Source organism: Anomaloglossus baeobatrachus, chromosome 1 (genome assembly GCF_048569485.1).
Source record: "Anomaloglossus baeobatrachus isolate aAnoBae1 chromosome 1, aAnoBae1.hap1, whole genome shotgun sequence".
Lineage (NCBI taxonomy): Eukaryota > Metazoa > Chordata > Amphibia > Anura > Aromobatidae > Anomaloglossus > Anomaloglossus baeobatrachus.
The window spans coordinates 597603838-597626734 of NC_134353.1; the positions used below are offsets into that span (position 1 = coordinate 597603838).

At 46.4% G+C, this 22897-nt stretch overlaps 1 protein-coding gene across 1 annotated transcript in view; it reads left to right on the forward strand.

The window, feature by feature from the left end:
* Window positions 1-22897, forward strand: part of VPS13A (vacuolar protein sorting 13 homolog A) — a 368017-nt gene that overhangs the window by 32835 nt on the left and 312285 nt on the right. The window lies entirely within an intron of this gene.

Below are 22897 nucleotides of genomic sequence, written 5' to 3' on the forward strand. Positions count from 1 at the left end.
CCTGAGTCCACTTTATAAAAGCGCAGTATGAACAGGGCCTAATGCGTAAGCATTCACATAAGCTACAGTAACGAAAAAAAGTTTTGCCTAATTTTTTTTTTTTTTTTAAATGTAGCTACTTCTGTCTGGTTGTTGTGATGCTGATTTCCTGGTGATGAATTGAAAGTGCATGAAGTTGGCATCATACAAGACCTTAATTGTAACCAAAATGCTTTTTATATACACATGTGGTCAAAATTGTTGCTACCCCTTATTTAATGAAAGAAAAACCCACAATAGTCACAGAAATAACTTGAATCTGAAAAAAGTAATAAATAATAAAATCTATGAAAATGAACAAATGAAAGACATTGCTTTTCTGCTTCCACAGAATTTTTAAAAATAAAACTCCTGAAATAGGCCTGGACAGAAATGATGGTTCCCGTAACTTATTATTTTGTTTCACAACCTTTTGAGGCAATCACTGCAATCGAACGATTCCTGTAACTGACAATGAGACTTCTGCACCTCTTGACAGGTTTTTTGGCTAACTCCTCAAGACCAAACTGCTCCAGTTGTCTCATGTTTGAAAGTTGCCTTTTCCAGACGGCATGTTTCAGCTCTTGCCATAGATGCTCAATAGGATTTAGGTCAGGGCTCATAGAAGGCCACTTCAGAATAGTCCAATGTTTTCCTCTTAGCCATTCTTGGGTGTTTTTAGCTGTGTGTTTTGGGTCACTATCCTATTGCAAGTCCCATGACCTGTGACTGAGACCAAGCGTTCTGACACTAGGCAGCACATTTCTCTCTAGAATCCCTTGATAGTCTTGAGATTTCATTGTACCCTGGACAGATTCTAGACACCCTGTGTCAGATGCAGTAAAGCAGCCCCAGAACATAACAGAGCCTCCTCCATGTTTCACAGTAGGGACAGTCTTCTTTTCATCATATGCTTCATTTTTCCGTCTATGAACATAGAGCTGATGTGCCTCGCCAAAAAGTTCCATTTTTGTCTCATCTGTCCATAGGACATTCTTCCAGAAGCTTTGTGGCTTGTCAACATGTAGTTTGGCAAATTCCAGTCTGGCTTTTTTATGTTTTTTTTTTTTGTTTTTTCAACAATGGTGTCCTACTTGGTGTTCTCCCATGAAGTCCACTTTGGCTCAAACAACAACTAATGGTGCGATCTGACACTGATGTTCCTTGAGCTTGAAGTTCACCTTTAATCTCTTTAGAAGTTTTTCTGGGCTCTTTTGTTACCATTCGTTTTATGCGTCTCTTTGATTTGTCATCAATGTTCTTCCTCTGGCCACATCCAGAGAGGTTGGCTACAGTCCCATGGATCTTAAATTTCTGAATAATATTAGCAACTGTAGTCACAGGAATATCAAACTTCTTGGAGATGGTCTTATAACCTTTACCTTTTAACATGCCTGCCTATAATTTTCTTTCTAATCTCCTGAAACAACTCTTTCCTTAGCTTCTTCTGGTCCATGTTGAGTGTGGTACACACCATGTCACCAAACACAGTGAGTATCTGTAGCCCTATATACAGGCCAACTGACTGATTACAATATTGTAGACACCTGTGATGCTAATAAGTGGACACACCTTGATGTAACATGTCCCTTTTGTCACATTATTTTCAGGGGTACCATCATTTCTGTCCAGGCCTATTTCATTAGTTTTATTTTTTTTTAAATTTTGTGGAAGCATGGTTGAAAAGCAATGTTTGACTTTCATTTGTTCATTTTTTATTTATTATTTTTGTCAGATTAAAGTTATTTCTGTGACCATTATGGGTTTTTCTTTCATTAAACGAGGGTTACCATCAATTTTGACCACGTATGTAGGTATGGTCATTTAATTAAAGAAACTTGCCTGCCAAATGTTCTGCATATACTATCTATTGGTCACAACAAAGAGGGTAATTCGTTGTTTACAATGACATTACTTAGTACTTTGTAGCATAACCAATTGCTTTAATTACTGCACCACACCGACGGGGCATTGAAGCCACTAGGGTTTTTAAGACATCTTGAGGGATCTTGCTCCATTCCATTTGCAAATCTGAAAACAATTCATCTTTATTGCTATGGGAACTCATCCCAAAGGTGCTCTACAAGGTTTAAATCAGGTGATTGGCTTGGCAATTGCAAAAGGTGAACATTTTTCTTTGCTATCCAATTTTTGACTAAATTGGATGTGTGCTTAGGATCATTATCTTGGAATTTCTAGCCCCTGACAAATTTGGTTTTCTTATGTGGCAGCATTACATTCTCCAGTATATCCTTGTACATGGTAGTATTCGTATTTCCATCAATTCTATTCAGAGGGCCAATTACAGATGCAGAAAAGCAGCCCTAGACCATGATATTGCCCCCACCATGTTTCACCGTAGGTGTTTGGTACCTTACAGTATTACGTTTTCCAATTAGGCGGTGTATTTAGTGCTTAGAATCACTACCAAACAGATTGAACTTGGGTTCATCTGACCACAACACCTTAGACCAATCTCTTTCTTTCCTTTGCCTCATTGACAAAATCAAGTCAGACCTTCTGTATTTTGCAGACATAAAAGGTTTCTTGACTGGAACATGGGCATTCAAGTCTTCTGCTCTTAGCAGTCGAACCACAGTTTGGCGACTCCCTTTGACCCATTTTATTTGTTCATTTTGTGTGAAATCTGTAGAGCACTTTTTATGGACATCAGATTCAGACTTTTTCTTAATAATGGGATCAACTTTGGAGGAAGTTTTACTTGGTCATCCACTTCTAGGTTTGTCAGCTGTTCCATATGGGTTTTTTTTCTTTCTTTATTCTACGTAACATGACACTTGGCTTTTGCCTGACTTCACTCTCAAAATTAATAATCTTCCTGACATCTGGTGATAAATTTGGCTCTGTCTTTGCCATGTTTTATCCAAAGACACACACGCAAAATTAGACTACCCATGACAACATATGCAAAACATTTAGCCCAGCAAATGTGAAAAACTAACACACATAAAGGGATAAAACAATGTCAAACACAATTTTCATCCTTAGAGCTGACAACCATTTGCTTTCGGTATACTAAAATCACCAGGAAAATGGCATCACAACAATGAGACAGAAGTAATCACACTTTAAATGAGAGGCTAAACTTGTAGTTGTCCGGTCCTGTCTTGATTTTGACCAACTTTCCTCTAACATGTATGGTCTCTTTTATAGAGTTGCTTTTCCTATGATTACCTGTGGTATTACTAATTCACTGTTTAACCCCGCAATGCCTTTTAATGGGAACATAGATAAGTGGTGAATGGAGAGCATAGTGTTGTAAACATGCATTAGAAGAAATGTGTCCTTTTTTAAAGGGTTTAATTTCCACTAATTACCACATGAAGGACATAATTGTATGACCGCTTGAGGTCTGATCAGATGTACGGGGGCCCCAAGTCCCATGTGACTGATGGGAATAGCGGTGAATATAGTCTACAACAGTAACCCCCTATTTTTCCTCCTGCCATGAGAGCCATTTTGATCTCTGAGAGATGTTCATGAACCACATTCAACACCCCCTACCCCCCCACAGTAGAGTTACTGAGAACCTGGTGTACAGACGACCAACGTTTCCACACAAAAAACACATTGTGACCTTGTGCCCCCTCCCTTATAGGTAGGATAGTTACATCTAAGTGTGCCCACCTTGCCCTCTTTCAGTATTCCTACATCAAGCACACTATTACACACAGTTTCAATCACCCCTCTAAGGTAGGGGCCACATGGGGGACTACTGCGATCCTCACATGACACTCGGCTCACGCTGGCAGCACAGCAGGAGCTGTGTCATGCGAATATCACTGCGACTGAGGTCCGATCAAGCGCTCTGTGGAGGGGCAGGAAGGCACTGCAGTGAGAAGGGAGGGATTTTATCTCCCTCTCTCCTGCGTAGCCGACGATTGCCATTCTGGCACTGCACTCGTGGTACACCAGTGTACCGCGAGTGCAGTGCGATTTTTCTCTCGCCCCATAGACTTGAATGGGTGCCAGAGAAAGAAGAATCGCATTGCACCTGCAGCATGCTGCGATTGTTTTCTCGGTCCGATTAGGGCTGAGAAAATAATTGCTCATGTGCGCTGACACATGGGCTAATATTGATCCGAGTAGAATGCGATGTTTTATCGCATTCCACTCGCACCGATTTTCATGCCGTGTGTATTAGGCCTTACTGGCAGTATGATCCTATCTATAATAATTATATTTTTTACCAGTCTATGAGCAACTAGATCTGCTCTTTTATATGAGGCTACTGTCAAAAGTCACCATCTGCAAACTTTCTCTTCATAGATGTTTGTTAGACCTGGTGCTAGTGCACCAAGATGGTAGATAGTCGCAAGCCAAATATCATGGGACTGTGAACCACATGTGCTTCCTGAGCAACAGGTTGGGGACCCCAGATCTACAATAATGAATTGGGTTATTTCACTGATACCTGCTGCGACATCGCTAACGATATATCGTCGGGGTCACGGTGTTTGTGACGCACATCCGGCGTCGTTAGCGACATCGCAGCATGTAACACCTCTGAGCGACCTAAAACGATCGCCAAAGTTATAAAAATCGTTGGTATTGGAGAGCTTGCTCCAACACCAAAAATCATTGACAGGTGAGTAGCGAGGTTGTTTGTTGTTCCTGCGGTAGCACACATCGCTATGTGTGACACCGCAGGAACGAGGAAACTCACCGCACCTGCGTCCCGCCGGCAATGAGGAAGGAAGGAGGTGGGCGGGATGTTTGGCCCGCTCATCTCCGCCCCTCCTCTGCTATTGGGCGGCCACTTAGTGACGTCGCTATGAGGCCGAACGAACCGCCCCCTTAGAAAGGAGGTGGTTCACCAGTCACAGCGACGTCTCTAGGCAGGTAAGTATGTGTGACGGGTGTAACCAATGTTGTGCTCCACGGGCAGCGATTTTGCCCGTGTCGCACAACCGACGGAGGCAGGTACGCTTGCTAGCGATATCCGTACCGATATTGCAGCGTGTAAAGTACCCTTAAGAGTTGTCCCATCTCGGTAATTTACAGCGTATCCACAGGACACCATTTTATCTAAAAAAACAAATTGAGAACGCCCACTGCCTGGAAACGTGTGGGCTACGCGCTCTACATTAATTTGTATGGGAGTTCTGAAGATTATTAAACAAATGTGCAAATTTTGGAATCCTATACAAATTGAGGCGTGCACTCACAACTACCTTTCCACTGATGGTGGGCTCTCAGGCCAAGCAATGTCACCCCAATCTATCGGACTTTCAGCAAACATCTTTGGCTAAAATCACTTAGGCATCTTAGTCATGATGATCCTAATTACTGCTTGGCTCTTCCATTATTTGTCCATGCCTTGCTTTGGGTATGGAAAGAACTATAGATTCCCAAAGAAATCATGTTACTATCTGCAAGAATCAAAAGCAAGGTTTGTGCTCATACTACTCTTTTCTGCAGATTTAGGATAGCTTCAGTAATTTATGGAATTTTATTTTTCATACTGCATAGACAAGAAGTTATGTGCTGACACCAAGTGATTTATGGACATCACAATGCTGAAGGCAACTGAGCCACGAGCATTGAAAATATTTTTTTTTATTATATGTACAAGGGTGACAAGTAGAGATGAGCGAATCCGTGTAAATTTGGTTCGGCCGGTTCAGCCACACTAAAGTTAAATTTCGGTTTGGGACCCGAAATTGACCTGAAGCTGGGCAGTTCGGCTCTCCGCCCACATGCAGTCAGCCATAAGCAGATCACTTCCATGGGCAGGTAAGCGAGGTTTTCCAACTTTTTTATTTTTGGGTGCACTCTACATCTGATCATACTGTTGTTACCCTCAGTGCGAGCTGATCACACACAGCTCGGTGCTCACACCTAGCGTACCCGAAAACAGCGATGAGAAGAAATTCTCTATCTTTCCTAATGGACAAGTATACACTTAGGGGCACGTTGCACGTTGCAACATCGCTACTGCGATATCGTCGGGGTCAAATCGAAAGTGACGCACATCCGGCGCCGGTAACGACGGCGCAACATGTAAAGCCTAGATGCGCTGATAAACGATCGCAAAAGCGTCGAAAATCGGTGATCTGTGTAGCGTCGGTCATTTCCATAATGTCGCACCAATAGGAGATACGATGTTGTTCCTCGTTCCTGCGGCAGCACATATCGCTGTCCACTGGCTATGCGGAAGGAAGGAGGTGGGCGGGATGTTTACGTCCCGCTCATCTCCGCCCCTCCGCTTCTATTGGCTGCCTGCCGTGTGACGTCGCTGTGACCCGCCTCCTTAGGAAGGAGGCGGGTCGCCGGCCAGAGCGACGTCTCAGGGCAGGTAAGTGCGTGTGAAGTTGCCGTAGCGATAATGTTCGCTACGGCAGCTATCACAAGATATCGCATGTAGGACGAGGGCAGGTACTATCGTGCTCGGCATCGCTATCATCGGCTAGCGATGTCGCAGCGTGCAAAGTACCCCTTAGACTTTTTGTCTCCTATTAAATTGATTGGGGCCAGGCGTTTCTGCCCTCTTGGGGCTAGCAATGTCTCCTAAATGGATTTGTAGTTTACAGTGAATGGCAGTCAAGTATAGAATACTGCTGCTATCCACTAGATATAGAATTATAAATGTGTCATTGACACCTATGCCACATGCTTGCGGCTTAAGACAGTAGATAGATTTTTAGGGTACGTGCCCACGATCAGTTATATTTGTGTTTTCGTTGCTGCATATTTTTGCTGCATTAAAATAAGCAGGTTTTTACAGTAGAAGTAAAGTGGATGGGATTCATAGAAATCTCATGTCCATTGTGCCTCTTTTTTACGCTGTGTAAACTGACCTGCAGTATGGTTTTCCAAGCCTTAGCAGTTCAGTTTCTCTTGCGGGTACGCTGAGGTTTCTGTGTGGTATTTCCCCATGGACTTGAATTAGATGTGGATATTCCGCAGGTTAAAGCACACATGCATTTTTGGTATGTTTACATAGTGGAAACGCATTAAAGAACAAATGTAATCTGCACCTAATGATGTCAATTTCAAACACAAACCCGCTTTATTTAAAGGATATAACTACATCTATCTCCACAATCTGTATATTAGAGCCAAAGAGCATATTAGTAATTAATACCTAGAAAACAAGCTTTGCATGTATGGCAAAAATATCTTAATAACGAAACAAGTTAAAAACCTATACATAAGTATTTAAAGCTAAAAACCGGACAATACAAAAGATAAAGATGGGTACTCCTGGAAAATGATTAATTACATAAGTGTTTAATAGTGAAACACAGGTATGTGCTGCATGATTATAATATACTAGAAGGTGGCCCGATTCTACGCATCGGGTATTCTAGAATTTACGTATTGTGTAGTTGATGTATGATTTTTGTTATATATATATATATAGAGAGAGATGTTGTTGTGTGTAGTTACCAAGTGTTTGTGTAGGCGCTGTACATGTTCTGGGTGTTGTCTGGGTGTGACGGGGGGTGAGAGCGGTGTTGTATGTGTGTTGCGTGTGTTGCGTTGTTTGTGGAGCGCTGTGTGTCTGTAGTGTTGTGTGTGTGTTGCGCGGTTTGTGTGTGTGTGTGTGGTGTGTTTTGGGGGGAGGTATGTTTTGTGCAATGTGTGTGTTGTGCGGTATGTGCGTATATTTGTGTGTGCCGCGGTGTTTGTGTGTTGGGTGTTGTGTGTGTGCAGCGTTGTCTGTGCGTGTGGGTGTCTGTGTAGGGCAGTTGTTTGTGGTTCCCAGTGTGTGTGTGTGTGTGTGGTGTGTTGTGCAGTGCGCGCGCGTGTGTGTGTGTGTGTGTGCATCAGCCTCTCTTCTCTCAGCCTACCTCTCCCAGCCTCCCTCCTCCCAGCCTCCCTCAGCATCAGCCTCCCTCTCCCAGCCTCCCCAAGCATCAGCCTCCACCAGCATCAGCCTCTCTCCTTCCAGCCTCCCCCAGCATCAGCCTCCGCCCATCGTGCTCCATCCCCGATGCTGCGCACCCCCCCATTGTGCTCCATCCCCCATGCTGCACCAGCCTCAGCCTGTCTGCCCCCAGCATCAGCTTCTCTCCTCCCAGCATCAGCCTCTCTCCTCCCAGCATCAGCCTCTCTCCTCCCAGCATCAGCCTCTCTCATCCTAGCATCAGCCTCTCTCCTCCCAGCATCAGCCTCTCCTCTCTGTCCTCAGCATCAGCCTCTCTCCTCCCAGCCTTCCCCAGCATCAGCCTCTCTCCTCCCAGCCTCTCTCCTCCCACCCTCCCCCAGCATCAGCCTCCCCCTCCCAGCCTCCCCTAGCATCAGCCTCTCCCAGCATCAGCCTCTCTTCTCTCAGCCTACCTGTCCCAGCCTCCCTCCTCCCAGCCTCTCTCCTCCCACCCTCCCTCAGCATCAGCCTCCCTCTCCCAGCCTCCCCAAGCATCAGCCTCTCTCCTCCCAGCCTCCGTCCTCCCAGCCTCCCCCAGCATCAGCCTCTCCCTGCCAGCCTCCCTGAGCATCAGCCTTCCCCAGCATCAGCCTCTCTGCTCCCAGCCTCAGTCTCTCTCGTTCCAGCCTCCCCCAGCATCAGCCTCTGTCCTTCCAGCCTCCCTCAGCATCAGCCTCCCCTTCCCAGCCTTCCCCAGGATCAGCCTCTCTCCTCCCAGCCTCCTTCCTCCCAGCCTCCCCCTCCCAGCCTCCCTCAGCATCAGCCTCCCCAAGCATCAGCCTCCACCAGCATCAGCCTCTCTCCTTCCAGCCTCCCTCAGCATCAGCCTCCCCTTCCCAGCCTTTCCCAGGATCAGCCTCTCTCCTCCCAGCCTCCTTCCTCCCAGCCTCCCCCTCCCAGCCTCCCTCAGCATCAGCCTTCCCCTCCCAGTCTCCCCCAGCATCAGCTTCCCCAAGCATCAGCCTCCACCAGCATCAGCCTCTCTCCTTCCAGCCTCCCTCAGCATCAGCCTCCCCTTCCCAGCCTTCCCCAGGATCAGCCTCTCTCCTCCCAGCTTCCTTCCTCCCAGCCTCCCCCTCCCAGCCTCCCTCAGCATCAGCCTTCCCCTCCCAGTCTCCCCCAAGCATCAGCCTCCCCAAGCATCAGCCTCCACCAGCATCAGCCTCTCTCCTTCCAGCCTCCCTCAGCATCAGCCTCCCCTTCCCAGCCTTCCCCAGGATCAGCCTCTCTCCTCCCAGCCTCCTTCTTCCTCCCAGCCTCCCCCTCCCAGCCTCCCTCAGCATCAGCCTTCCCCTCCCAGTCTCCCCCAGCATCAGCCTCCCCAAGCATCAGCCTCCACCAGCATCAGCCTCTCTCCTTCCAGCCTCCCCCAGCATCAGCCTCCCCCAGCATCAGCCTCTCTCCTCCCAGCCTCCCTCGTCCCAGCCTCCCCCAGCATCAGCCTCCCCCTGCCAGCCTCTCTGAGCATCAGCCTTCCCCAGCATCAGCCTCTCTCCTCCCAGCCTCAGCCTCTCTCCTTCCAGCCTCCCCCAGCATCAGCCTCTCTCCTTCCAGCCTCCCTCAGCATCAGCCTCCGCTTCCCAGCCTTCCCCAGGATCAGCCTCTCTCTTCCCAGCCTCCTTCCTCCCAGCCTCCCTCTCCCAGCCTTCCCCTCCCAGTCTCCCCCAGCATCAGAGTTCCCCTCTCAGCCTTCCCCAAGATCAGCCTCTCTGCTCCGTGCCTCCTCCAGCACGCCGTGCTCCTCTGCCGACACTCACACACCCGATCCCGACAGTCACACACACCCGATCGCATACACTCACACACACCCGATCGCATACACTCACACACACAGACACTGACGATATCGCACATACGCGCTCACAGTCACAACATCCGGAGATACCACATGCTTCTGGCCATGTGATCCTCCGGCAGGTCCTGGAAGCTCACAGCACAGTATCGAGGCCGAGAAGCAAGCGATATCGCCGGATGCTGTGAGTGTGTGGATGCGATGTGTGTGTGGTGTGTGTGTGAGGTGTTTGTGAGAGTGAGTGCGATCTGATGTGAGTGATGATCTGATGATGCGTGTGTGTGTGCTGTTATGTTTGTGCGTGTGGAAGTCCCGCCGCTGCAGGACCTTGATTTACTGGTAACTATGCAAGCATGGTTACCAGCGCAACACGTCCCCCGCTCGCACGGGAGCCCACACCAGCATACGGCGGCGGCGTACGCTGATGTGGGCTCCCGTTGGTGAGGGGGGAAAGGGGGGGGGAGTACAGTACTCACCTGGGATTCGTGGCTCCGTGACCGTGTCAGTTCGGGCAATGCGGGGGGGGGGGCGAGAGCTAACGTCTATTGCGTGAGGGGGGCGGGGCGTGGCGTGGGCGAGTTGCCAATGCCTGCAGGGTGCCGGGGCGAGAGGCCAATCTGTGGGGGGGGGGCAGAGCCTGGGCGAGCGGCTGGCCAATCCGTGTGGGGGCGCAGCCGGGGCGAGAGGCCAATCCGTGTGGGGGGCGGGGCCATGGCGAACCCAGCGGCCAATCAGCTTTGTGTCACCGTAAGGACATGTCACGGTGACACAATGTCACCGTGACACAATTTTGGAGCATGACACACAGACAGACAGAATAAGGCAATTATATATATAGATATGTCTGTAATCAATTAGCATATATAATGATGCATAAAAATAAATGCCAAAAGATAGTAATTATAGTATATATCTAAGTTAGATAGAAAATGGCAAAATACAGTGTCTATAGGTTTATAGAAACATATCGTAATTTGAGATATATGGCAATGGTAAAAAGAGCCACTCATCTCTAAGTAAAGTGAAGTCACCTAACACATAGACCGCACAGTATGCCAATACATAAGACCTAAAAGCAGATATTACCAAGCAATTAATTTAACCCAGTGTGCAGCAACCTTACCCAATGAAAGTGAAGCCAGGAACACACCACCCCGACGCATGTTTCGCAATGAAATGCTTTATCCAGAGGTCAGTAGGTTTTTTTTTCTCTATTTAAGGGATAAGCCACAAAGCAGATTCCAAAAACGCACACAAAAACACAATGAAAAAAATTCAAGTAAGGTACAGCGATGGAGCAGAAATTCAACAGACATTGATTGTGGGAGCATAGCCTTATACTTCTCATTGTATATCAGTTCATCATTTCCATTTGTCTGTGTTATGGCAGCAGAGAAGCTCGCATTAGCTGCAGTGGACTTACTATATCGCACTCAGCTTCTGGAAAATAGTCTACAGCTGCCAAATAGGACATTAAATAAATAGGTGTGGCTTTTTCCTCCAGCGCTAACTAAACAGAGCAGAAATGATAAATGATATGAGTGGCTGCAATGCGCATATTGATGCCTGTGGAGAATAACCTAATACAATCTCTCAATCTATAAGGATAAATCTTACAGTGCTCAAAAAATAGAGAATATGACCATGGGATGTTCTATGAATAACTGAGCCTCCCACACCCCCAAATACAAATAAAACGAAGTGGCCAGTGAAATAGGGGACGTAGGCCCTCATTAAGCATACCTTTAGTGTATTAATTCTCACCTTTAGTGGCTAGAAAAGGCTGTTTAATAACTTTTTACATCCTCAGTGATCTCTGGGCCATGCCAAGGAGTTACTGAGCACACTAATTCAGGCTGCTTTCACACATCCGGTTTTTGCTGAGCGGCACAATACGTCGCTTTGCAGAAAAAACGCAACCGTTTTGTTTTTTTTGTTTTTTTTTTTTTACTGCCGGTTGCGTTTTTTTCTGCATAGACTTGCATTAGCGCCGTATTGTGCCGCATGGCCTTGCGTTGTGTCCGTTTTTTTGCCGGATACGGCATATTTAGCCCATGCGGTGGCCGGATGGAACGTTGCCTGGTACGTTTTGTTGCGAAAAAACCGCATCGCGCGATCCGGCACGATTTACAATGCAAGCCTATGGACGCCGGATGCGGCGTCCTGCGGCAAAAACTTATCCGGCGGCCGGATTCGTTTTTTTGCACTGTGCATGCTCAGTATCAAGCCGCATCCGTCAAAAACCGGACGGGCCGCATGGAAAAACGTATACAACGGATCCGTTTTTTTTTGGCGCATGCGTTGCATAGGTTTTTGAGCCGGATTGAGCCGCACTGCAACAACCGGATGTGTGAAAGCAGCCTTACTCAGCCTTTTGTGGACACTAAAGAAATGGAGTAGTACATATGCTTTCTATGGTGGCCAAGTCTCCTATGTGACTGTATTTAGCGCTCTATAAGGGATATGGATTAGTGGACAATTTTTTTTTTTTCTTCTACCTACGTGCATGCATTTTTTTGCTCAAATTCATTTCTACAATAGTCTCACACTTGCATGGGTAATCTGTGACTTGGATCAAAAGCTAGACGTGTTATGATTATTTACTGATCACTTGGTCTACAACAAAACACAGACGCGAACAGCCTCAACATCTACAGTGGGCATGTGTTCTATCTGTGAAAATCACTCATTAAATAAGTACGTTACTTACAGATACCTGAGGCTTTGCTATGTGTAATTTGTGAGTGAGGATGTAATAACCAGTGCATTAGGAGAACCTGTAGAAACGAAAATGTATCCAGCAGTCAGGACCTCTTCTAAAATAACTTTTTATTGGAAAGTAAGAAAAGACACAGTAGCCGTCTCCAGTAAAATTAAATAAGCAATGATTAAGGACTTAAGATTAATGATTAAAGGGAGCCTGTCACCAGATTTGGGGCCTATAAGCTGTGCCCACCACCACTGGGCTCTTATATACAGCATTCTAACATGCTGTGTATAAGAGCCCAGGCCGCTGTGTAGAACGTAAAAAATCACTTTATAATACTCACCTAAACGGCCACTGCGGTGCAGACTGGTCGGATGGGAGTCTTCGTTCTCCGGTGCCGGTGCCTCCTCTTTCGGTCATCTTTGTCGTCCTTCTGAAGCCGGGGTGCATGAAGCGTCCTACGTCATCCACGCTCGCCGGCATTGAGGCCCTGCGTAGTCGCACTTTGATCTGCCCTGAGCAGGGCAGATCAAAGTATTGTAGTGCGCCTGCGCGGGATCGGCGAGTGTGTATGACATAGGACGCGCCATGCACACAGGCATCAGAAAGAGGACGAAGATGGCTGAAGGAGGAGGCTCCGGCACCAGAGAATGGAGACGCCCATATGGCCCAATTCCCCCGCAGCGACCGTTTAGGTAAGTATTATAAAATCATTTTTCTGTTCTACACAGCGGCCTGGGCTCTTATATACATCATGTTAGAATGCTGTATATAAGAGCCCGTTTATGGTGGCCGCAGCTTATAAGCCCCAAATCTGCTGACAACGTTCCCTTTAAAGACTTAAGATATTGCAGGGGTTGAGGTTAGAAATGATGCAATAAGATTTTAGTAGATTAGAAGTTGACGAATCCTGGAAATATTTTTAAATTGGAGGTGATTAAGGCGAGGATGTGTGCTTTGAAGGACAGGGCGGAGTGGAGGGTTGCATCAAGGAAGCAAACTAGTGGTACAGGGAAAGTGTGATGTCGTTTATAGTGTAAGGGGTACTTTGCACACTACGACATCGGAGGTGCGATGTCGGTGGGGTCAAATCGAAAGTGACGCACATCCGGCGTCGCAGTCGATATCATAGTGTGCAAATCCTTTTTGATACGATTAACGAGCGCAAAAGCGTCGTTGTCGTATCATCGGTGTAGGGTCCGACATTTCCATAATGCCGGTGCAGCGACAGGTACGATGTTGTTCCTCGCTCCTGCGGCCGCACACATCGCTGTGTGTGAAGCCGCAGGAGCGAGGAACATCTCCTACCTGGCTGCAATGAGGAAGGACGGATGTTTATGTCCCGCTCATCTCCGCCCCTACGCTCTTATTGGTCGCCTGACGTGTGACGTCGCTATGACGCCACATGACCCGCCCCCTTAGGAAGGAGGCGGATCGCCGGCCAGCGTGACGTCGCAGGACAGGTGAGTGCATGTGAAGCTGGCGTAGCGATAATCTTAGCTACGCCAGCAATCACAAGATATCGCTACTGTGACGGGGGCGGGGACTATCGCGCTCGACATTGCAGCATCGGCTTGCGATGTCGCAGCGTGCAAAGTACCCCTTAGGCTGCTTTCACACATCAGTTTTTTTTGCATCAGGCACAATCCGGCTCAAAAACCTATGCAACGGATGTGGCGAAAAAAAAACGGATCCGTTGCATAAGTTTTTCCATGCGGCCCGTCCGTTTTTTGACCGATGCGGCTTGATACTGAGCATGGGCAGTTCAAAAAACCGCATTTGGCACCCGGATGCATTTTTTGCCGCAGGACGCTGCATCCGGCGTCCAAAGACTTGCATTGTAAATCGCGCCGGATCCGATGCGTTTTTTTTCGCTGCAAAAAAAACGCGCCAGGCAACGTTCCATCCGGCCGCCGCATGGACAAAAACCGGACGCAACGCAAGGCCATGCGGCACAATACAGCGCTAATGCAAGTCTTTGCGGAAAAAACGCAGCCGGCGGAAAAAAAAAACCTGTTGCGTTTTTTCTGCAAAGCGCCGTATTGTGCCGCTTAGCAAAAACCGGATGTGTGAAAGCAGCCTTAGCTAGATCTGTTAGGGTAGTTGAATTAGATGAAGAAAAGATGATGGAGGAGTAGATGAGGTGGAGAGGTGATCAAGCATGTGGTTTGTAGAAGTAATGAAATTTTCAGCTATTTCTTTACCTCCCAGAAACAGCAATTCAGAGAGGTGTGTTCCTTCCTGGACTCGAAATGGAGGAGATGGGAACTCTTCTTCTTCCCATAGATGATGGTTGCACTTTCAGACTCCCAACTATGGAAGGTTTATGGCATATACTTTCAATATGCCATAAATATCCAAGCTGGTAATACCCTTTTAATTTGTTTGAGGCCTTTGGGATTAGATCCATGCGACTGTTGCCCCAAAAGAGGTTGTACACTACTGCTCTAGGCTGACCCGTAACTACACCAGAGTTGACCACTTGGCGTATTTTAGTCAGTATTTAGCATCTCAAAAGCAGAAGTGGATCGAAAGCCCAGAGGAGATCCAAATCCTGCTATACTTTTTGTGTAGGTTCTACTACTTGTATAAACAATAATACAGTATATGTCTGTGTGAATGTGGCCTATTAGTCAATTCAACCCCATTCTTTGCAGCTGCCATAATGCACATACACCATGCTGCATATTGAAATACGAGAGGTAAGTATGGTCGCCCCAAAGCGGTTGCTAATATGTTTAGCGTAATCATTGTAGTAGTGCTAAGTACAGTAAATACAGTATCTGCATTTCTTTAATAAATAGGAATAAATAAAGCACTTGTACCATAAGCTGATTATTTTAGACTTTTAAGCAAAAGTGCTCATAGCTTTGTCACATTCAGCTTTTTGCAAAATATTAATTACAGAGTAAAACTGTGGAGTCATCATTTTTTATAGTTTGCCCCCTTTATTGTAATGCTCATGGGAGCACCAGCCAGGAAAATGGCAGTGATTTCCAAAAACTGCAGTGTATATATTTCTGTGGTTCATTCCCAGACAAGATCTTCTCTAGGGTAAAGGAAACAGATGCAAATATTGAAATTAGAAATACCTAACAATGCTTTAGGTTTAATTAGTTAAATATAAAGGTTGGAAACGCAGAAAAGTGGTTGTTTAAAGTGTTTCATTTCTTGGCAAGATGTATCTGGCAATGTTCTGCAGGATAATATATCTAAATAATAATTCTCATGTATAGTTTTATGTTCAGGTTTATTTGTGGAAATGTGCCACACCCGTGCCAGCAGCCGGGCTGCTCAGATCCGGATCTGTGGTGGCTCGAGGGATCTCCAGACCCGGGGGTCGTGCGGCCACTCAAATGAAGGGGGTATTTACAGGCAATTGTGTTAGAGTTCGTGATGCCACCCGTGGTATGTCGTAATTTGGAGTACCACCGCTGCAGCTGGGAGTACCCGGGGGCGATGGAGTGAGGCAGCCAGGTGTTAGAACCCTCCACGGGTAGGGGGAATGCCCCAGGACTCGGTGATGGTGTTTGGGGAGTGCCATGGGGAGCAAAGGGGGTCACTTTCGTACTCACTCAGTCCATTAAGCTAACTCCGACAACTGGATAAACCAAAGTTCTGGATACCGCTGTCGCTTAGGGGAGCTAGTTTGGGTTCCGTCCCCAATGGTGCTGCCTGGTGATCCGTGACCTTACTCCTGACACTAAGTTTAATTCTCTGTTGGTCCCGGTAGTATGGAACTTGCCGGGTCCTGCTCCCCACTATGGCTAACTGTAGGGGCTTGCTCTCAGGGTTCACGCTTGGGATTTCCTGGACCATTTTTGTGGAAAGTCCTATTCCCCTCGTTGCGCTAGTACCCCGATTTTGGAGCGGGTGGAGAGCGGATCTTGAAGGCTCCGTTCTCGTCAGGTAAATTATCAGGTTGCCTGAAGCTACTCCCTGACCTAGGATCCTTGTACCCCGTCGTGCCCTGGTCCCAGCCCGGTGATAGTGCAAGGCCGCAGACTGTCCTCAACAGTTCCGTGCCCCTTTCCACGATCCCCTGCGACCGTGGGTCCAGCTCCTCTAGGCCCCGACCACCGTCTGCTACTTAGATGGCTTCCTAGGAGCCCTGCTCCTGACCTCCTCTCTCCTTCACTTCCAACACACTTCTCTCTAATGCTGACACTCCTGACCTCCCCTAACCAACCCCCCAAGTGAGCGACCCTATTTCACTCAGGCCGTCCACTGGTGTGTCTGGTGGATGTGGTACAGAGTGTACCTAGGACTTTAATTAGCTGATGGAGGCAACACCATGTAGTTGGCTACCCATAACCAAGAAGGAGGTGGATACTGTACGGTAGGGCAGATTGTACAATACCCAGTGACGACCTGATAGTCCAGGTGCGTCACAGAAATAAATCTTTATTTATTTATGGAATCTATCATTAGAACATTGCAAAATTAAACCGGTCATGTTTGCCATGTGCTGTACACAGTGCTGGTTGCTCTGCATTAATATTACTGCTAGAGGTGAGCGAGTACCGTAATATTCATATTCGCTACACTCGTAACGAGCACTTTGTAATACTCGGGTACTCGTTACGAATAGCGAGTACAATGCAAGTCAATGGGAAATGCGAGTAATTTTCTGCTGAACCCAACAAAGAGGTGTGGGGGCCTGAGGAAAAGGCTGAAATGGATGGGAAAGTGATAAAAATGAATGCGGAGAGCCTGGAGAATTCTCTCTCACTTTCTCTCACTCACTCACTCTCATCACTGTGCACCCACGCCTGCGGTTAGTATGAAGCGCAGCCAGCCAATCACAGTAATGCCACAAACAAGATGGCTGTGGCATTACTGTGATTAGTTAAGAAGCCCAACATGTTTAGTGGTTGCAAATCAGGTGCCAAACCTGCTGGACAGGACATACGAATATTGGGAGGCGAGTACACAAAAACTTACTATAACGAGTAACCCAAATGCCGTACTATCCGTGCGAGTATCGAATAGTAACAATTACACTCGCTCATCACTAATTACTGTATATTAGTTAGCCCCACTTAAAGGGAACCTGTCAGGTGCAATATGCACTCAGCACCACGAGCAGTTCTGGATTCGTATTGCTAATCCCTGCCTAACTGTCCCTGTATACACTAGCATAGATAAAGAGATCTATAGAAAAAGTATTTCTAAACATTGTTTATAATATGCTAATGAGGCCAATGCCTGGTCGCGAGGGCATTAATGCCCCCGACTAGTCCGCCCTCTTAGCATGTTAGGACAACCACAGGGACGTGCTAACATGCTAGTCAATGCAGCGTCACCAGCGGTGATGCACATACCTGTGTCTGCGGTGAACGCTGAGCTGAATGTCCCGCACCTCTGGTCATGCGCACTAGACCTGTCTGAAGCTGGGACACGTACACCTAGCTTCATACTGCGCATGACCTGAAGTGCCCGGCATTCAGCTCAGCGTTCACCGGGGACACAGGTATGTGCATCACCACTGGTGACGCTGTATTGAATAGCATGTTAACATGCCCCTGTGGGCGTACTAACATGCTAAGAGGGCGGACTAGTCGGGGGAAGTAATGCCCTCACAACTAGTCACTGGCCTTATTAGCATATTATACAGAATCTTTAGAAATACTTTTTCTATAGATTTCTTTATGTATGCTACTAGATACAGGGACGGTAAGGCAGGGATATGCACCCAGAAATTCTCGTGGTTCTGAGTGCATATTGGACCTGACAGGTTCCCTTTAATATACTCTATATCTGGCCTTCCATCAGTTTTCCTCCTCTACAGTAGCAAAAGGACAGTGGTGGGGAGTTGTATGACCTGTGCAAATATGTTATCAATTGTGTCCACCTAAAATTACCTGCAAACAGCTGATCTGTGTGTATCCAACCCTATCAGTGCTGGGTTTGCTTTTCTGGAGTTCTGGATATGGTATATTTCTTTACAGCTTGCTTTATGCGTAAATGCAGTAGTCCAAACTTTAAAATATGTGAGCAAGTGTGGCAGTATATTGAGAGGGACAGCTAGTGTTCCTCCATAAATGATAACTAGAGTTCCTCCCTCAAATAAAAAGTGGGAAAGAGGAAAATTTTAACCAGTTCAGAATCGTAACATTTTACCCCTGCAGGCAGTTTTAAAATGTTTTTAAAATTACAGCCATACAATAAGATGTCCCTATTTAGGCTATGTGCACACGCTGCGTTTTTTTGACGCTGCGTTTTTGGTAGCTAAAAAACGCAGAAAAACACACCCGCGTCGAAAAACGCGTAAAAACGCATGCATTTTTACCGCGATTTGGTGCGTTTTTGGCTGCGTTTTGCTGCGTTTTTGATCTCTGCGTTTTGCTGCGTTTTTCCAATGCATTGCATGGGGGGAAAACGCAGAAAAACGCAGGAAAGAATTGACATGTCCATTTTTTTTTTCAAGCTCAAAAACGCAGCTTAAAAAAAAAGTTGTGTGTGGACAGCAAAAATGAAAACTCAGACTTTGCTGGGGAAGCAAAGTAATGCAGTTTTGAGGCCAAAAACGCACCCGAAAAACGCGCAAAAACGCTGCAAAAAACGCACTGTGCGCACATAGCCTTATAATGTAGCATAGCTAAAAGGGGTCAATTTAAGCAATGTTTGTTTTAGCACTAGGAGATTATCATTGCCGGACTACATCAGCTACAGCAGCGCATAAGCCCTAATCCGGCATGCTCTCTTCCCTTCTGGTTAACACCTTGCTGTCTATAGATTTGTACATAAAGAGCCTTGTTGTGGATGGGGATAGCTTTCTTAGATCTTCTTTATTGCTAAATCTAAAAACTTTGTGTCAGAACAACTGCACCCAGTACATTAAGAGATACATTATTGGATTCCAGATCTCTTTACCTACATTGTGCTGCTCTCAGATGAGGTAGTAAAAAAGCTATTGACAGATTCCCTTTAAGGCTATGTGCGCACTAGAAAAAGGATTTTTCTCAAGAAATTTCTTAAGAAGGATTAGCTGCACCTGCGTTAAAAAAACCACACCAATAACACACCAAAAAACGCATGCGTTTGTACCGCATTTGTGCGTTTTTGTTGCGTTTTTTTGCAGGTTGGTCCCTGCGTTTTTTAATGCTTTAACAATAATAAATAATATAGATAAAAGGTAGATGGATAATGGATAGATAAATAAATAGATGATAGATAAACAAATAAATAATGGATAGATAAATAGAAAGATGGATAGATGAATAGATAATGGATAGATAGATAAATAGATAATGGATAGATAGATTGGATAGATAATCGATAGATAAATAGACAGATAATGGATAGTTAGATGGATAGACAGATAATCAATAGATAATCAATAGATAAGAAGACAGATCAATTAATCAATAGATAAAGTCCCTGTGTAGGACACACTGCAGTTCTAGCGAGCGGTAATGTGTTCACATTACCGACTGTGAGAAATGACCTGTAGTTCCCCTGCAGCATCGCTCACTGAACGAGGCTGCATTGAGTATGTGTCAGTCGCGGCCAGATGCAAGCGTCGTGGGACCTCTGTGGATTACGCCGGAGCTGTGTGTTTGGTGGTGGGGGGGTTAATAATGTGGTGAAAGAGGGGGCTTTTTGTCTTTTATTTAAAATAAAGGATTTTTCGGTGTGTGTGTGTGTGTTTATTCACTTTACTTACAGGTTCATCATGTCAGCTGTCTCATAGACACTGCCATGATTAAGCTAGGACTTAGTGGCCATTAACTCGTTATTACCCCGATTGCCACCGCATCATGGCAATCGGGAAGAGTTAGTAATACGCCAGGACTGTCGCATAATGGATGTGACAGTCCTGGGGCAGCTGCGGGCTGATATTCTCGGCTGCGGGAGGGGGGGGCATTAATCATGGCCCTCGCGTTCCCCAGCCTGAGAAAACCGGGCCGCCGCTGTGTGTTTACCTTGGCTGGACGGTAAAAATACGGCGGAGCCCACGTTTTTTTTTTTTTAATTTATTTTTATATGTACGTTTGATTTCTATGTGCATTGTATGTTTGCATGTGTCTGTGTGTCAGTGTGACGTGTGTGTGTTTACTCTCTGCTTAACTTCCTCTTCCTGTCCTAATGACATCACTTCCCTGCAAAACGCAGAGTTGTGATGATCACTATGTCCTGAAAAACGCAAAATATCTCAGGAATATGCAATGAAATGCACAGAATTTGCTACCTGCGTTATTCCTGCGCTATTTTATGATTACATTACAGTCAATGGAGTGAATAATGCAGGTACATGCAGAAAAGAAGTGACATGCTCATCCTTTTTCTCAAGAAAATCTACAGAAAGAATTTTCTTAAGAAAAAAACGTAGTGTGCGCACAGCTATTTTTTTTCCCCATAGGTTTTGCTGGGGAATGTCTGCAGAAAGATTACAGCCATTTTCTCAAGAAATTTCTGCAGCAAAAACGCAAAAAAAAAAAACGTGGGTAAAAACTCAGTGTGCGAACAGGGACTAAATGTTTTCTGTATAAATCAGTTTGATAGTTTTTTGTTTTTTTATTTAACACCGCAGCAAATGTTACACTAGCTCAGAAGGGATTCTAAGTTAGAGAGAGAATATAAATCAAATGGCATGAAAACCGGTTTTAATGCCGCGCTAAACCGCAAAAAGCACTCACATGCGATCATAGGTGGTTGCGACTGGCACAACCCTACCAGGTGAGTGTATCTCTTTCTGCCTCTCTACCCTCATATCGGGTAAGACCCTATTGCGCTTTTTCCCCCCTACAGCTTTGCAAAGTTAGAGATAGAGAATGCAGAGGGGAAAACTAGTGAAAATGCACGATACAAGGCATATAATGGCCGAAAAAAGTGATATTTACACACAGGCTTTTTCTGAATTGTTACTTGAAAGTAGTTACTCTCTAAGATCGGTATTTATACACTAGTCCTAATTAACTGGCTATTGTAATTGAATGCCACAAAGTTATTAAGAGGCACGAAGCTTTACTTTTATGCATATTGAGTGCTACAAATTAAAATCTACTGAGGTTTTAATCTGGCTTAAAGAGGGGATTCACCCATATTAATTATTGGCCACATCGATATTATGTTGAGAAACAATGTTTCTCCCAAATACCTTGTGTTGCCAATAGTGCCTGTGAGCGCTGCTATTCCGGTCCGCTCTTCTCCATCGCTTGAACCCTGGGCTCTCTAACCTCGGGGATCCGGTGATGTCACGTAAACTTCCTGCTCATCTGACATCACTGCGGCCGGCCCTGTCTCCGTGAGTCACTGGGCTGTGGGCGGTGTTTCATTGCTCGTTACAGCCCAGCATCTCCTTGCTCCTTCCTCCTTCACTGCATAGCACCACAAGGAGGAGACATGCTGGGCTGTGACAAGCGGTGAAACTCCACCCACAGCTCAGTGGCTCATGGAGACTGGGGCCGGCCGTAGTGATGTCAGGTGAGCAGGAAGTTGACGTGACATCAACCGGATCCCTAAGGTCACAGAGCCCAGGAGGGGTCAGGTGATGGGGAAGCAAAGTCTGCAATAGCAGCGCTCACAGGCACTACTTGCAACACAAGGTATTTGAGAGAAACCTCGTTTCTCTATATAATATCATTGTGGCCAATAATGAATATGGGTGAACCGCTTCTTTAAAGGGAACCTGTCAGCAGAAATTTCGCCCAAAACCTAAAAGATTCCCCCTTTGCAGCTCCTGGGCTGCATTCTAGAAAGGTCCCTGTTATTATTGTGCCCCATGTGAGACCAAATGAAAGACTTTATAAAGTGGTACCTTTTTGTATTCAGATACTGTAAATGTGACACGGGGGCGGGCTATCTGCCGTCCGTTATTCTGCCTCCTGGTCCTGTATGCCACCCCCATCGCTCCTTTCCATAGCTGATGACACCGCCCACTGCTCCAGCCATCCCCGCGCATGCCCAGTGCCAGTCTCACGGGACTGAGCAGTGTGACCGCTGGTGACATATGCGCAGGCAAGTGATTATGGGCGGGGCTGTGATTGTTATCAGCAAGTACCCGCCCATAATCTCGTGAGCGCGCAAACCTCACCAGCGGTCACACTGTGCTCAGGGTAGTGCTAGACTGTATGGGCTGCTTCCAGGGATGACGTCCCTTTTGTCACGTGATAGGGGCGTGTTCAAAATACTATCACATGACAAAAGGGACGTCATCCCTGAAAGCAGCCCATACAGTCTAGCACTACCCTGAGCACAGTGTGACCGCTGGTGAGGTTTGCGTGCTCACGAGATTATGGGCGGGTACTTGCTGATAACAATCACAGCCCCGCCCATAATCACTTGCCTGCGCATACGTCACCAGCGGTCACACTGCTCAGTCCCGTGAGACTGGCACTGGGCATGCGCAGGGATGGCTAGAGCAGTGGGCGGTGTCATCAGCTATGGAAAGGAGCGATGGGGGTGGCATACAGGACCAGGAGGCAGAATAACGGACTGCAGAGAGCCCGCCCCCGTGTCACATTTACAGTATCTGAATACA